Below are 14807 nucleotides of genomic sequence, written 5' to 3' on the forward strand. Positions count from 1 at the left end.
GAGCACGGCCAGTGAAATTAATAATGCCCCAAAGGTCGTTCCAGCCGTTTCATGCTTTAACGCCCACTCCACAAAAATTCTCAGACCTTTGTGGAAGCCAGGGTCGCTGCAAGGCTTGGATTTCTGAAGGAAACGGCAGTGATTTGTTCAGGCAGCAGTTCTGAACGGCATAAAGGGCAAGGGAAGGGCTCTGGGGAAAGGATGCAAGCTCCAGATGTCTCCTTTAATCAAACCTTGGTCCAGACCAACCTCCTTGGGGCACGTTTGCCTGTTTGCCAGGAGGAGTCCATACCAAATCCTGCCACTGTGTCACACAGCACTGCAACCCAGTTTTGGTGATGAAGATATCCAACCCTACTTCTCTAGAATATTCTCTTTCCAAACCGAACTGCAACTACTAGATGGAGTTTTCTGAGGCAACACCAAATAATTTTTATCTTCAGTGACTCTTGGTTCTGTTTTGCCTTGAATGAGAACATTTGTTTACAAGCACACACCTTATCCACTAGTCATAATCTGTTAATTATTTCTATCTTATAACCATGCAGTAAAACTTTCCCAAGCAGCCATAGAAACAAACCAGTAACAAAAATGTACCAGGAACCTTCCAGTGATCACCTAAAAGGTGGAAGTACTTCCAGAAATCACCTGTCACACAATTACAGATTAATAACTACCTGCAAGTCAAAGACTCCTTGCAAGTAGAATTAGTTCAGTAATTTAATCAGCCTCCATCCTCTCTCCTGCCCCTCCTCTGGAAGGATGACTGCAACTCTGCTGATCAGCATCTCTGCCAAGTTCTGCAGAGAGAGCACAGTGGGAGAGGCAGGCTCTGCCTTTGGGATCCAGATCCACCTGCAAATCATCAGGACGAACTCCAGCTGGTCAGCCACAAAGAATAACAGCAAACACCTAGGTCAGCTTAAGATCTGTTTATGGCATTTCACTGGGCTAAGGTAATGCCAAAGGTTACAGATTAAGTGATTGTGCACACTGGCAATCTGCCCCAAACAGCCCTGGACAGCAAGCAGGATGAGAAGGAAGGAGGAAAGAGAAACAGCAGCAGGTGAATTTGTAGGTCAAAAACAGGAGAGGGGGGACAACGAGTGATTTCTCCCTCTGATCCAGAAAGTTATGCTGTATGCAAGGAGCAAATTCCCTGCGAGCAGAGCCAGCCTGGAGGGACACAGCTCCCCCACTGCTCAGCAGCAGCTGAGCCACCTCAGCATGGTCAGCTCACACCTCTGCTGCCCCACGGGTCCCATCCTGCCCCCTCTACTCCTCTCCACCTCCACAGAGTGTCCAGGGCCTGGTGACCACCACCCTGACCAGGTCCCACCCTGCCAGGTCTCCTCCTCTCCAGAGGAACAGCTGCCAGCAGTGAGGATTTCCCCGCAGAGCTGCTGTCCTGGCACACGGACACCCACAAGGGACAGCCCGAAGCCTCCAGCCGGGCCCGCAGGTCCTGGCCCCCTGGCAGGCAGCCTGGGCTTGCTCTGAGGGCAGCAAGGGGAAGCTCTCTGCCCACACTTAGTGCAGCTGGGATTTGCCATGCTTGGAGCACAGCCTTCCTGGCTGAGGAATTCCTGCCGGATCAGGAGGGAGGATGGATCATGATGGATGATGTGAATGTGTAACTCAGCTGGGGAGAACAAGAAGCTCTCCTCTGTATCACCCAGCTGGGTAAGAGCCATCCACATGGACACTGAAACTTCCAAATGTCACTGCTATCTGCTCCAGCTCTGGCTGTCAGGGGAGCTCCCACCCCTGGAGTATTTTGCCCTTGCAGACATGGGGCAGACACAAGCAGGGCCCTGCTCCCCATGGATTTCCAAGCCTGGGAATGACATGGGCTCTGTAATTGCAGCCTGGTGAGGATCCAGGGCAGCAAAACCTGCAGCCTTTGTGACCAGTGCAGCCAGGACAAGGCTCAGGTGGCCATGGCCAGTCCTGCTACCTCCTAGTACTCAACAGCAACTGCCAGCACAAGCAGAAGGCCGGGCTAGCAGGGATCCACCACGAAACTCAACTGTGTGAAAGAGCTAGCACCAAGGAATACACCTGGAAAGCAGAGGGATAAGTGCTGGGCAGTCAGAAATGCCAGGCAGCATACTGGCAAAAAATCATTTTGTCACTCTGTTCACTTGGCAGTGCCCACTTGTCACCAGACTGAGTAATCACATCTCGAACAGCCTCAGATCTGCCTCTCAGTGCCTGCCTGGATCTGACAAAACTGCTGGCCAAGGCAGGCAGAGGAACTACTTGGAGGATGTGCAAAGCATTAAACCCTTCCTGAAGGGCCATAAAAGAACAGCCAGCCCCCATTTCCTCCTTTACTAGAAGAGCTTTGAGTGAGCTAGAAAAATGAAGCGATTCTCTTCAATCCTGGTAAAACAACTTCTATGATTAATTCCTTCCTATAAATAGGTGATTAGGCATTAACCCTAATCAGGACTGGGATTCTGCTGTCACATCAGTCACCTCTGAGGGAAATGGAAGCACCACACGGCCTTTCAGGAGAAGGGGATGTGGCAGAACATTAAATGGTGACCAAACTGACTACGCCAGGCTGGCTGCCTTTGATCTAGACATATTTCGGGAGGAAATTTGTGACTTATAAACACCATGCACTAATAAAATCTGTTTGCAAGAGCACAACCCAGGGCTCGTACCCTCGCTGTGACACAGACTTCCCTTTCCATCTCAGGTACTTCATGCAGGCCAATTTTTGCTTTTTCACATCAAGTGCTCTGGGTAGGACTCCCTCCTGAAAGGTCCTTCCCCTTCCTGTGCCACAGGAGCCACACAGACACACCACAAGGGTTAGTTAACATGCACCAAAGCATCCCGAATAAGGAGCATTCTCTAATGTTTACTCGTTTTACAGATGAAAGTTTAAGTACTACTCATAATTTTAAAGCCATTTCGAGGCACAAGAGAATTTTGCAAAAGATCTACAAAAACTTGTAAGTAAGACACTCTCCCCTGCAGATATTTACAGCTCTGCATGGCATATCCAGCATTATTCCATTGCAATTAACAGAGGACCTGCAGCATAACACAGGAGTGGAACGTGCACCTCACAGGTCACTGTGACCAAGGGTGAGCGGTAACAGAGTTCACATCAGGAAGTGTTAAAACAAGGCAGTCACACACACACCTGAAAGTTAAAATTACTGTCTTAGGTATTTATAATCCATGGCATAGCCATAAAGAGTTTTCTGCATGCAGAAAACACTGGTGAGAAACAAAGCATAAGTGCTATTTTTATGAGATGCTAAACATATGAACAACATACCTCATGTGGCTCCATATGGGATGGAAAAAATTTGCATTTAGTCAAGGGATTCAGGTTTCAGTGCCTTTTCACTACTTTGATTCTGCCTCTAAGAATCATGTTTATCTTAGCCATTTGGAGCACTTACATCAGACCTTCAGTGCAGTGCCCAAATCACCCTTTTTCAAACCACAACAAACAACCAACACTCAGCTGTTTTTCTTGTGTAACTAAGATTATATTTTTTTACATTTCTACCCACCTCTGATGATTTCAACCACCAGCTTCAGAGGCCACCTATGATTTTCCTGCACTCCTCTGAGCACTGCACAACTACTTAATGCTGCAGGAATAAGTCTCTCAGTGAACTCAGAAATATGAGTTGACCATACTGGTGTTCAGCTGCCCATTCCCCCACACAGGACGGTCTGCAAGGAGTCCACATGGCCATAGGCCTCTGGGATATATATAAATACATAAATATATAATTCTACACAGCTCTGATCTGAACAAGGCTCCACCACTAGGAGAGCACAGTTTCACATCACAATCTTTGGACAAATGTTAAATCACAGCACACTGCAAGCACCATATGAAGATTTGAAAGCTGGGTTATAGGGCCCTGAATATGGGTTTATTCCTGAAATGCTGGTGGAAGCTGAATCACAGTGATTCTGCTGTATGCAGCTCTGTGGGCAAGCTATTCCAGCCCTTTCAAGAAGGCTTTGCTGCAATGGGAACAGCCCGAGCTGCAGCAGCAGGTTTGCAGCATAGAGAACATTGTAACAGGAGATCTTATTCCTTCCAATAAACTCATTTTAAAAGATTTTTTCTGCTGATCCACCTATCACTTGCCCTTACCTCCAGAGAGCACAATTGCCTTTTTTCTGCCATTTTCAGTAAGCTGTGATTTTCAGATTCGGCTTGGAGGACCTTCGTTCGATATCAAATAAGAGTATTTTTTTCACATATTTCATTTATTTGAGAAAACGGAAGGCTTCTTATTGAATGCTGTGCATGTGATTGCACTGCACCCAAGATACTCTTTTCTTGCTAAGTAATAAAAAGCTGCTAACCAAGGAGTCTGAGAAAATGAAACTCTCACGAGATATTTCCACAGAAGCAGCCAAAGGAAGGAATAGGACAGAATGAGTGGGGAGCATCCAGAGAAACACTTTTCCCAGCCCTGACATCGGGCAGTGGGAAGCCAAAAGAGAATGAGAGACCTCTCTTCTGATCAGAAGAGAGTTTGGGCTTGCTCAGCTTCAAGTTTGTTATCCCTTCATCCCACCTTCCCAAACCAGGAACTGTTCCCTCCATGTGCTCCCCCACTACATTTCTCCTCCCTTACACCCCCACCTTTTCCAAACAAGAGCCCAAACCTCTCTACCCACCCCAATGAACATCATGAGGTTCCGATCTGAATTGATTAAATCTGCTTTGTTTTTCTACAATTCTACAGAAAGAGGCACTTAGTACTTTTCCAGCTGAAAAATGGCAGCAGAGCCGCAGGGAAACCCAGCCCTCTTTGGCCATGTCAGATCCCCAAAGTCAGTGACAGCAGCACCTGGTCAGAGCCTCACAGCACAGATTTGACCTGCAAAGAGCAGATCTTTTCAGTGTAAACCAGCTTTAATATTCCAATTGACTCATCTTCAAAGGCAAGACATGATCTAAGCCAATTTGTACACAAGCCTTATCATCAATTGTCTGCATTTACCCCCAGCCTCTAATGCCATGTTTCAGTATTAAGACATTTTGTTTAATCCCATCTCTGGCTACAGCTGCTCTAGGATTATGATTTTTCTTACAAGTAATTCTGTTTTTCACTTAAGAGCCTAGTGCTCTAGCAAAAAAAAAAAAAAAAAAAAGGGTAGATTATCTGCTCAACTAATTGCTATTTTTTAATAATACATTCTAAAACCTAAGCAATGATTGTGGGGCTATATATATATATATATATATATATCTAAGGAGTAAGTAAGGTCATACCACTTGAATTTTTCTTAACTTAGCAAAATACAGCGAAAACACATTATTCATGTATTATGTTGTCTTGTGTCTTGATACACCTTTTTTTTCCTTCATTAGCAATTAATTCCACTCAATGGCAGGAAGATAATTTTCATAAACTGATCAATGAGGATTTCTCAGTGAATTAATGGGGCTTAGCTGTCTTTATGTAATAAAACTTGAAAAATTGAATGTCAAACATAAAGGTGTACCTTTCCTGTACCTTGTGTAAGCCTCTAAAACCATGTGCAATCCCACATAACAGTGCCTGATTCCCCTGGCTTTCCCTCCCTCTGGTGCCCATTCCAAGTCCTCCTAGGGCTTGCACCATGCAATTCCCAAATCCAAGTTCATGTACAGAGCCCCTTCAGGGTGTGTGGACTCTGTAAATAGATCTCTTCACAGCAGCACTAATCCCTTTCCATCAATAAATTCCCCTTCTTTACTCCCAACCCCCCACAGGGTTTTGTCTGCATTATTTAAATGCAGCTGGATTTTGGTCTCCAGCAATGGTAAAGTCTACATCCAGCCCCTCATGTGGGGCAACGAAAGGGAAAAGAAAGGAAGAGCATGTACAGAAAGCCCTAAGTGGGTGGGACACGTTTTCATTTTGCTGTCAGTTCACATTGTCAGATACAAAATGATTTTGAAAGCAACAGAAAAGCAGTGTAATAACAGCGTCCGCAGCGTGGCTCCCAAATCCATTGCTGGCAGCCCCGCGGGTACTGCACATTGATCACTGCAGCCAAAGCTGCACTTAGCTCCAGACTAAACACCATCAGGAGGCAGGGGGGTAAATAATGCATTTCCCTGGGGCTTTTGACTGAATATGTGATCATTTCATGCATTTCATACCCTGAGAACCAGCCACCCACGCAGGAAACTGTCAGCCGCACTCTCCCTGCTTCACCTGGTGCTTCACTCAGCCCCAAAGAACGAGCATCCGTCAGGGGAACGAGGACCTTGGTGCTCCAGCAGCAGCACAGTTTGAGGTTCCCCCGCTGGACTCTGGGCAGTGCTGGCTCCAGTCCTTGTGTTTATTTTCCAGGAGATCCACGAGCAGGAACCATGGTTGCTCTGCTGTGGCACTGCAAGCAACGTTAGCTCAACGGGTACAACATAAACAAGGCCCCTTCTTCCCTTTTTAAAGCATGCACCAACACTTTTCATACATTTCTTCCGCCTCAGGGACAGCCTCTCTGCATATTCACGAGAGTTTTTTCATTTTGACTTGAATATCAAGCCCCAACACTGAAATTTTATCAGTATTTGCCGAGCCAGGTGCACGTGTGTGTCAGCTGCATTGGCTTTCATGCTGTCAAAAAAACAGTAACTCACCCAAAGGCAGCAGTTAGAGGGGGGATATCAGCTGTTCCTGGACAGCTCTCATGGGATTATCTCCCAATTCAATCTCACATTTCAGAGCAGAGCAGAGCAGAGACATACCCATTTTAAGGTCTGATCACTGGAAACTGGCTGGAAAAATTGGCATTGCACCCTCTGCATTCATGTTATTAGTATTGTTGTATTTATAGGAGAAAAAAGGTATTTTCCTTGCCAGGACAACAAATGCATCTAGAATTTATAAATCCACATGTTCTCTCTCCTTCTTAAAACTTGGGAACTTAAATATTCCCAAATATTTCTGGTGGTAAAACATGCTACAATTGCTTGATATTTATATTACATTTCAAAGTCTGGCAATAGAGATCATGTAGAACCATTTATCTATATATCTATATATATATATATATGCATGAATAAATCTTTTCAGTTCTAGGATTTAATAGCTATAGGGTTTTGATCTTGACCCTTACTCAGTACTAAAAGAAATGTGTTATCAACATTTTGGCCACAGATATTACTTTGAAGATTGACACACAATGAATTTATTACATATGAAAAGTCTAGCATTGTTTAAATAACTTCTTCAGATGCAAACTGTTGCTGGTGCTATCAGCAATCCAAGTGCCCCAGAATAACTAAGACTTGACCTTCTCAATGTGCTCCAGCACCAGAACAACTGTGTTGGATTTTTTCTTTGGTGTTCCTTTTAAGGCTCTCAAACTCTCTTCCAGTGCCTCACACAGTATCTAGAGGCAGAAGGCAGCACGGGTTGAGTCCTCCTCTGCAGTGATGGGATGAGCAAAGGTGACTTTCAGAAACAGTAAAATGGGCTCTGGGTGTTTCATTGGCAGAAGCAGGGAATACTATAAATACTATAAATATTGTAAAGTAGTTTTAGATTAGCATGGAAATCAGCTGTTCATACTGTATTTTATTTAGTTTTGTTCCCTCTGCATGCTCATATTCTTAAGCAGATCTTCACCTGCTGGGAAGAGATCCAGGTGAGGCATTGGAATCTAATTCATGCTACAGGACAAAAACATGAGTAAATGTCATATTCCTGGTGACTTCTAGGCACATCAACACTGGATAGTATCCTTGTTTCTGATGCTGGATGATCCAAAAGAAACAATACAGCCATTGGGACAACAGCTTTTTTCCCCTAAGACACTTGCTTACATTGTTGTGTAGCAGACCTGAAAAACTAACTGCTGGATCATACAGAAATTTATTTATTTATTTATTTATTTATTATTTAGCTAAAAATTTAAAAAATGAAGTAACATTTTAACAAGTCATAACACCAAGGCTCAATTCTGTAGCCTCTTAGGGCAAACTGAAGACTTTAGTATTTAACAGGTGCTCATTTTGGGACACTTTGTAGACCTTGGGAGGGGTTTATTTGTTAGAGCTCTGAAGCAAAGTAGCATCAGAGTTCATGGATGAAAATCTGCACACTCTGTTCATGTTATACTTTAATGACAGATAATTACTGATAAGAACTTTTAACAACCAGAATAAAGGAGCCTCTAAAATATTAACTTATTCCAAATAATAAAGTACAAAGCATACACTGGAATTAAAACGAAATTTTAAAAAACAACAAAACCAAACCAACAAAAAAAAAAATCCCTCCAAAATCAAATTTGGTCACTTTTCCAGCTAATAACCAACCATTTTAAAAAAAAATTTAAATCTAGTTGCTCTTTACTTTCCCCATCCTCTGACACTCAGCACATTTTCAGTTAAGCTTGGACCAAATTTGGGTCAGTAAGAAGGCCATGCTCTTCTGTCCAGCTTGTGCTGTAAAATAATGAAAGCAAGAGTGGCAGAGACATAGCTCCAGTGCCTGTGTTTGTACCATTCAATTGTTTCTATTGGACTTTTGATAGAAGTCAATTGTCCTTTTAAGTACAAAGGAACAAAAAAGTGGCTGTCCTAACTACAGATCACCAACTCAGGCAGCCTGTGGCTTCCTTGCCCTTCAATTCCTTTCTGTTTTCCCAGGTACTCCATCATCATTTCCCTTTGCAGACAGCAGCCACTTATGGCTCACTTAGAGTGCTCAATTCACAACCGTTCCTTTATAATTTTACCAAAAAATTTGGGAACATCTTCTTCTGTCCCAAGGATACACAAAGGCTGGCTAGAAATTGTTGCAGTCTGAGGGCTGAGTTGGTTTTGGTATCTCTTTTTTAGTTGGTGCCACCCTGTCTGCTCTTCCCACTGCATTAAACCCCTGCCCAGGCTGTCAAGGTTTTACCCCAAACTCCAGTACAACCTTTTGTGTTGCAAACCCTCAGGGTCTGCTCCTTCTCCTTTGCTTTGCTCTATTCATTTTGTCCCCAAGCCTGCCTTGCATTTCTCTGCAAATGAATTACATGAGGCACCTGACTGCCCTGGTTTCCCAGTTCTCCACATCATTTATCATGGTGTTCCTCTCTCCTAGCAAGTGAACTCCTCTGCTCTTCAGGTTTTAAATTAATTGCCAGATTGGTTATCCTACTGCACATTTATTCCCACAGGGCAAAACTATTAAACAAGAGAATAGGTTACACCCTTACTTTAACCATTAATAGTTTATAAAAATTAAAGTCTCACTCCAGAAATGCTGCCAGTCTGTCAGGAAACCTGGAGGCCACTGATATATTTTTTTTTCATCAGTTTCATATAAAATCTGGCTGTATTTGAATCATCCCCTGTGCAAGTTCTTTTCTGTCACTGGTTTCTACATCTCATGGCAACTCTTCTCGGGCAGGAGCCTTCCCAGGGCCTTGTTTTACCCTCCCTTTTGCCAGCCCAACCCATTTAAACCAAGTTGGGCTTGCACAAGGGTTTCATGAGCCCTAAGGTTCCTCCCCAAGCATTTTGATCTCCAGTCTGCATCTCTTCCTTACTACCATGCAAAAGTTCACAGTTCCAGTGAGGAACTTTGCACCTCTGTGTATTTATAAATATTTTACCATCTTCAGAGGCTCTGCAGATTCACAAACACTTCATAAATAAAACAGTAATGAAATGGAGAGATACTGACTTGTGCATTCATTGGTAAAACATAAACAACAATGAATTAGGGAGTTTGTACTTCAAGGTGAACTAAGTATTTCTTGTTAGTACACAGTGGTGTCAGAAAGATAAAATCAATGTTCAATCGATTCACAATTATATTTTGGGTTGCTGCCATGCTGGCTTTTCCTCATTTGTGGTTTGGTTCGGGTGAACAAAGGCATGGCTGGATTCTCATTCGTGCCTGCACTAACAGCGCTGCAGGGCTGCCTTCTCCCCCCTCTATCAAAAGCCTCTTTTAAAAACCGTCCTGAGAGTAAATGACAAATACTTTACTTCAGTGTAAGAAATAAGAACTAAATCATAGAACTTCTAACCTCTACAAGGGTTACACTGACCAGCAATCCTTTAAATAGTCAATGAACTACTCTGCAGCATGGAGCTTTCTTACATTTCCCTTTTCTTTGCTCCTTCCATGACATCTGATGCACACACCGAGCTCTGCCACTACAGGTCGTGGCCCCTACACCAAAAAAACAGATTTTATGCCTGGTCCCCCACATGGCCATGGATACTCCTTGCCTCAGGAATAGATATATCCATGTTTCATGGGATACAGGTGGGTCTGACCATCCAAACACAGGATTTCTAGCACCAAGTGCAACACCCATGTCAAAGAATGGACCTACAATATATAAAAGGATTGTAACTATTCTGACATGCAGATTTACTGTTATTGCTGGTGGTAGTGGTGCTACCTAATTCTAAATGCTGTATGTAACATAACTCAGTATTTCTTTCTGTGTATTTTGGTATATTTATAGTTATGTATCTCCAGGGACACATATGTTATTATTTGTTAGTAATCCATTGGCCATCCTTAACTCCAAAAGTGCCATTAGACTTCATAACAAATCCATACAAGGACCCATGGAAATAAACACTGAGACTCTACAGTCACTGTCAGATGCTCGAAGGTCCTTGAAAGGGCAACACAAATTAAATTACATAATTAGCTATAAATTTAGTTAAGGAGCCAGAGAATGAGAGGGAAAAGAACATAGAGATGAAATTTTCCATTCCACATCCTTAAAAATTGGCATCAGGAAGATTGAATGCAGTTAGGGGAAATATTGGATTTTCAATAAGAATCTTGGACCAAATTATTTCTTAGCATATATACAGATATTCAAAAGAAAAAAAAAAGTACAGCAGGCACTGGCAGAATAACTCACCATCTTCCTCAAAGGTCTGCAAGCAGGTAAATAAATAAGAAACTAAATCTGGTCCCAGAGCCCAAGAGCACCTTTTGTTCCACAGAATAAGACAGCTGGCAAGGCTAAAAATCAGAGAAATAGCCTCTGACAATTTGGGCATGACATAAAATTCCTGCAGAATCCTTTCCTGACATAGCAGTTATAAAAAGAGAGCCTCTTCATTCCAGGCCTTATTTCTTTACATGGCAGGTGAAAGAACAGGACTTCTGCCTTTGGGTCTTCAGGCTGCTGTGAAATATTTGTTACTGATATGCTTCATCTGCATTAATAATTTAAAATTATTTTTCCTCTTGACAAATTTTATGCCTAAAGAACAAAAACACTTGATTTAAACCTCTAGGAAATATTATTCAAAATAAATTTACCTGTCCTATAAATGCCAGCTGAAAAATGTTATACAGTAAATGTATGTATTTAAAATTCCACCCTTTTCATTAAAATAGCTTTCAGCACAGAGAAAATTCCTTTGTTAGTAATTCTACAGTAAGTTCAAAGTCAGAAAACATCTAAAACCTGGCAAAAATCTGTTTGTTTGGGTTTTTTCAGACAATTTGAAAACTTTTCCTTCAACAGATTCTTTTTATTACATTTTAGAACCCAGAGAGCTGTGAAAGCATGAGATGCTTCCTATCAACTCCAGAGCCTCTTTTCCTGACCTCTTTTGCTCTCAGCAGCAGGCACAGTTTCACTCAGCCTGTTCCACCACACCATGGAGACTCCCAGCAAGGAATTCCCTGAGCCCAGAGCCTGATGTAATCAGCTTTGCCAGCAGTGGCAGGGCACTGGGAATGCCCAGCACGGGGCAGGATGAGCTGGCCCGAGGTGACGTGAGGGCAGAAAGCTCTGCAGACTCTACAGCAGTGGGGAAATCTCACTGCTCACAGACTTTCCATGCAGAAAAGACTTTCCTGTTCCCATGACTGGTTTTGCTCCTCGTTTTTTATCTATGGTATTTTATCTATGGCTAATTGTATAATCCAGCTGGCATTAATTTCATTACCACATTTTCCACGAAGCAAAAGAAAGACGTGGTGAGCAGTATCCCCCAAACATCTCGCTATGAATACATAAAAATTCTCAGTCAAAAAGTGATCTCATTATAGCAAGAAAATTTATTTTGCCTTAACAAAGATTGGCTACCACACTGCAGCTTCCACTGAGCTCCAAGGATCCCAAAGCAAACCCCAGGAGATGGGAAGCTGAGCCGAGGTCTGTCACTGCACTGACAGCAGCTTTATAATGAAGTCCCTCGACTGGAGAAAATATAAAATCATCCATGAACAGAATTATCTGTCTTCAGCAAGGGTTCCTCACTGGGTTTTTTTTTCCTTATCAGTAAATTGGCCAACAGGCACTGTGGACAGCAGCTCTGTGCAGCTCCATCCATAAGCAATACCATTCCAAACCTTACCTAAATGTGCTTGGGCTCCCAGTCAGTCACACTCCCCCTTTCTATAGACTGGGGAAAAAATGAGAAGGTGGCAGAATTCAGACTGGAACCATTCAGGTTCACACAGGCACTGCCTTGGTCTCCCTTGCTCTGTGGTGTCCCAAGAAAGACAAACTAACCCAAAGTCAATAGAGAGGAGCAGCAGGAATCCTGAATAGCTTTTATTTTCGTTCCAGCTCTCCCAAATACCATCCATAAGCAAACTCCTATGTGTTAAATCATTTATTCGTGGCAAGTTTTCTTTAATACAAATCTATTTTACCAGAACAGAAAAGCAGATGCTACAAGAAGAAACGAGTAAGGATGTAAACCACCCACAGTATCACCATGACACAACACAGCACTGCTGCACTGGCTGTGCAAATACAAGTCTGGCCCGAGTCCCACTCCACATCCAGGTTCCACTCAGCTGCACAGCTGAAGGAGCAAAATGGGAAAGTGTAAAACCTGAAAAACACACAGAAAAAAGGGTAAAAAGCCACCCCATCTCCATATGCATGTGATGCAGCTTTGGAAATCGGTGGGGTGAGCAAAGCCTACACCATTCCAGTCCGTTCCAGCTGAGCACGGCGAGTACTGCTGGGCGCCCAAAGGCTCCTGTTCACTGTGGGGATGTTTCTGCAGGCTCTGATGGATCATGTTGTGCACTGTGTTGGCTGACCCAGAAACAAATGTTCTCTGTCTCAGAAGCAGTGGCAACTCCTACTGCAGCAAAAGGACAAGACTCTCACAGAAAGGGCTCTAAAGCCAATCAGAGAGAGATTTCCTCAGAACTGCCAAACACTGAGCAATTCCCCTGCATCCAAAGTCAGTTACTAAGGATTTTCCATGATTTGTGAGCTAACTTAACTTTCTGAGCATGGATATTTTAGTCAAACTTAAGACCCCAAGCCTATCAGGACTAAATACTGATACTGTGAGTAAGGTGCCATTGGAGAAAGATATCACCAAAATTTGCAGAAGCACTAAATGCTAGGAATTCCTGAACTTTAAAGTGGAGAAAATATTTTGATATCCTTAAGTGCAGCATTAAACACATATATGATTCTTCCCAGGCAGAATGAGGCCAAGGGGCACATATCCAAAACCCATCAAACAGAAAATCAGACTTTCTGATGCATGTACAGATTCACACCTTCATGCCATAACCAAACAACAAAGAGCCCAAAAAGGAAGCCATGCAGTTTCCATTTATTGAAATTATAATCGAGTAGTCTTTCAAGGAGCCAAATGTTCTGAGGAGTTGAAGAAATGTATTACAAGGTACCCTCTGCAGCAGCATTCTGAGGGATTTTAGGGTACCAAGGTACTATAGTTTTGGCAAACAGGTACAGGTATCTCTGAGCCATAAGGAAACACACCTGTAAATTCCCATAAACCTTCATTTCAATTGCCTCAGACTCCCTTAATGCTCGCCTGAATTTAAAAAGAAAAGAAAATGAAATAAAGGTGATCAGTGACAGCAGGAACCTTTTTCCAGGGAGTTCACATATCTTACATCACCCCAAACTTCATTACAGCCTTGCATCCATCACTGCTAAACCAAGAAGCTGAACAGCCTAAATACAGCAAAGCTGTTCTGATTGAGAGAACCTGCTCTCCAGGCTACAAAACCACCCAGGAGCAGGGAAGAAGGCTGCCCACACACTCGTGGAGTCCCAGCTCCATGTCCCTACAAAAAGGATTAGTGGGACCACTCAGCAGGGTCCTGCAGAGCTAATGAGTGCATGGGTGACAGAAACTGCCAATGGAACTCGGGTCATAGAAAAAAAACCCAAACTGCTTACAGGACATACAGAAAAGGGGCCTCGTTTCATTCATTCTTTACCTAAAAAGCTAATGATGCTTTTCTTAGAGGTAAACAACCAGTTACGAAAGCTCATATGCTTTGGTACCTGCTGCAGCCCTGTTCCCTCTGTATCCAGCACTAGGGCAATTATCAATCACACTGAGAAACGTCCCCAAGAACCCTGGTAACAAGTAGATCTTACTACTGAAAAGTGGGTTTAGCTCTCACTAGGACTACATGACTACATCCTCCTCCTAGCCCCCATCCAGTCCCACGGAATTATATCCCCCGCACTGCCAGATAATCCCGTCCATCCCCGTGGGTTTACTCCAGGCAGTCCCTCCGTTTGAGCCGAAGTGCTGGGCTGGACTCGGCTTTCCGGAGCCGTTGTCCGCCTACAGCTCCTCATGCAGGCAGCGAATCCCCGCAGCAGCCCCGCCGCTCGCCGCTCCCCGGGGCTGCCGCAGGAGGGATGAGCGGCGGGGTCAGCCCCGGCATGTGCGGCCCCGGGCCCCCCCCGCGCTGCCCCCGGCGCGGCCCTGCCCGCGGGGCGGGGGTCACCCGCCCCCCTGCCCCCAGCCCGGGGCCGCCGGCTCCGGCCCGGCCCCGCTCCGGCCCCGCGCACGGCAGGAGGCGGCGGGGCCCCGC

This window comes from Corvus moneduloides, chromosome 12 (assembly GCF_009650955.1).
Source record: "Corvus moneduloides isolate bCorMon1 chromosome 12, bCorMon1.pri, whole genome shotgun sequence".
NCBI lineage: Eukaryota > Metazoa > Chordata > Aves > Passeriformes > Corvidae > Corvus > Corvus moneduloides.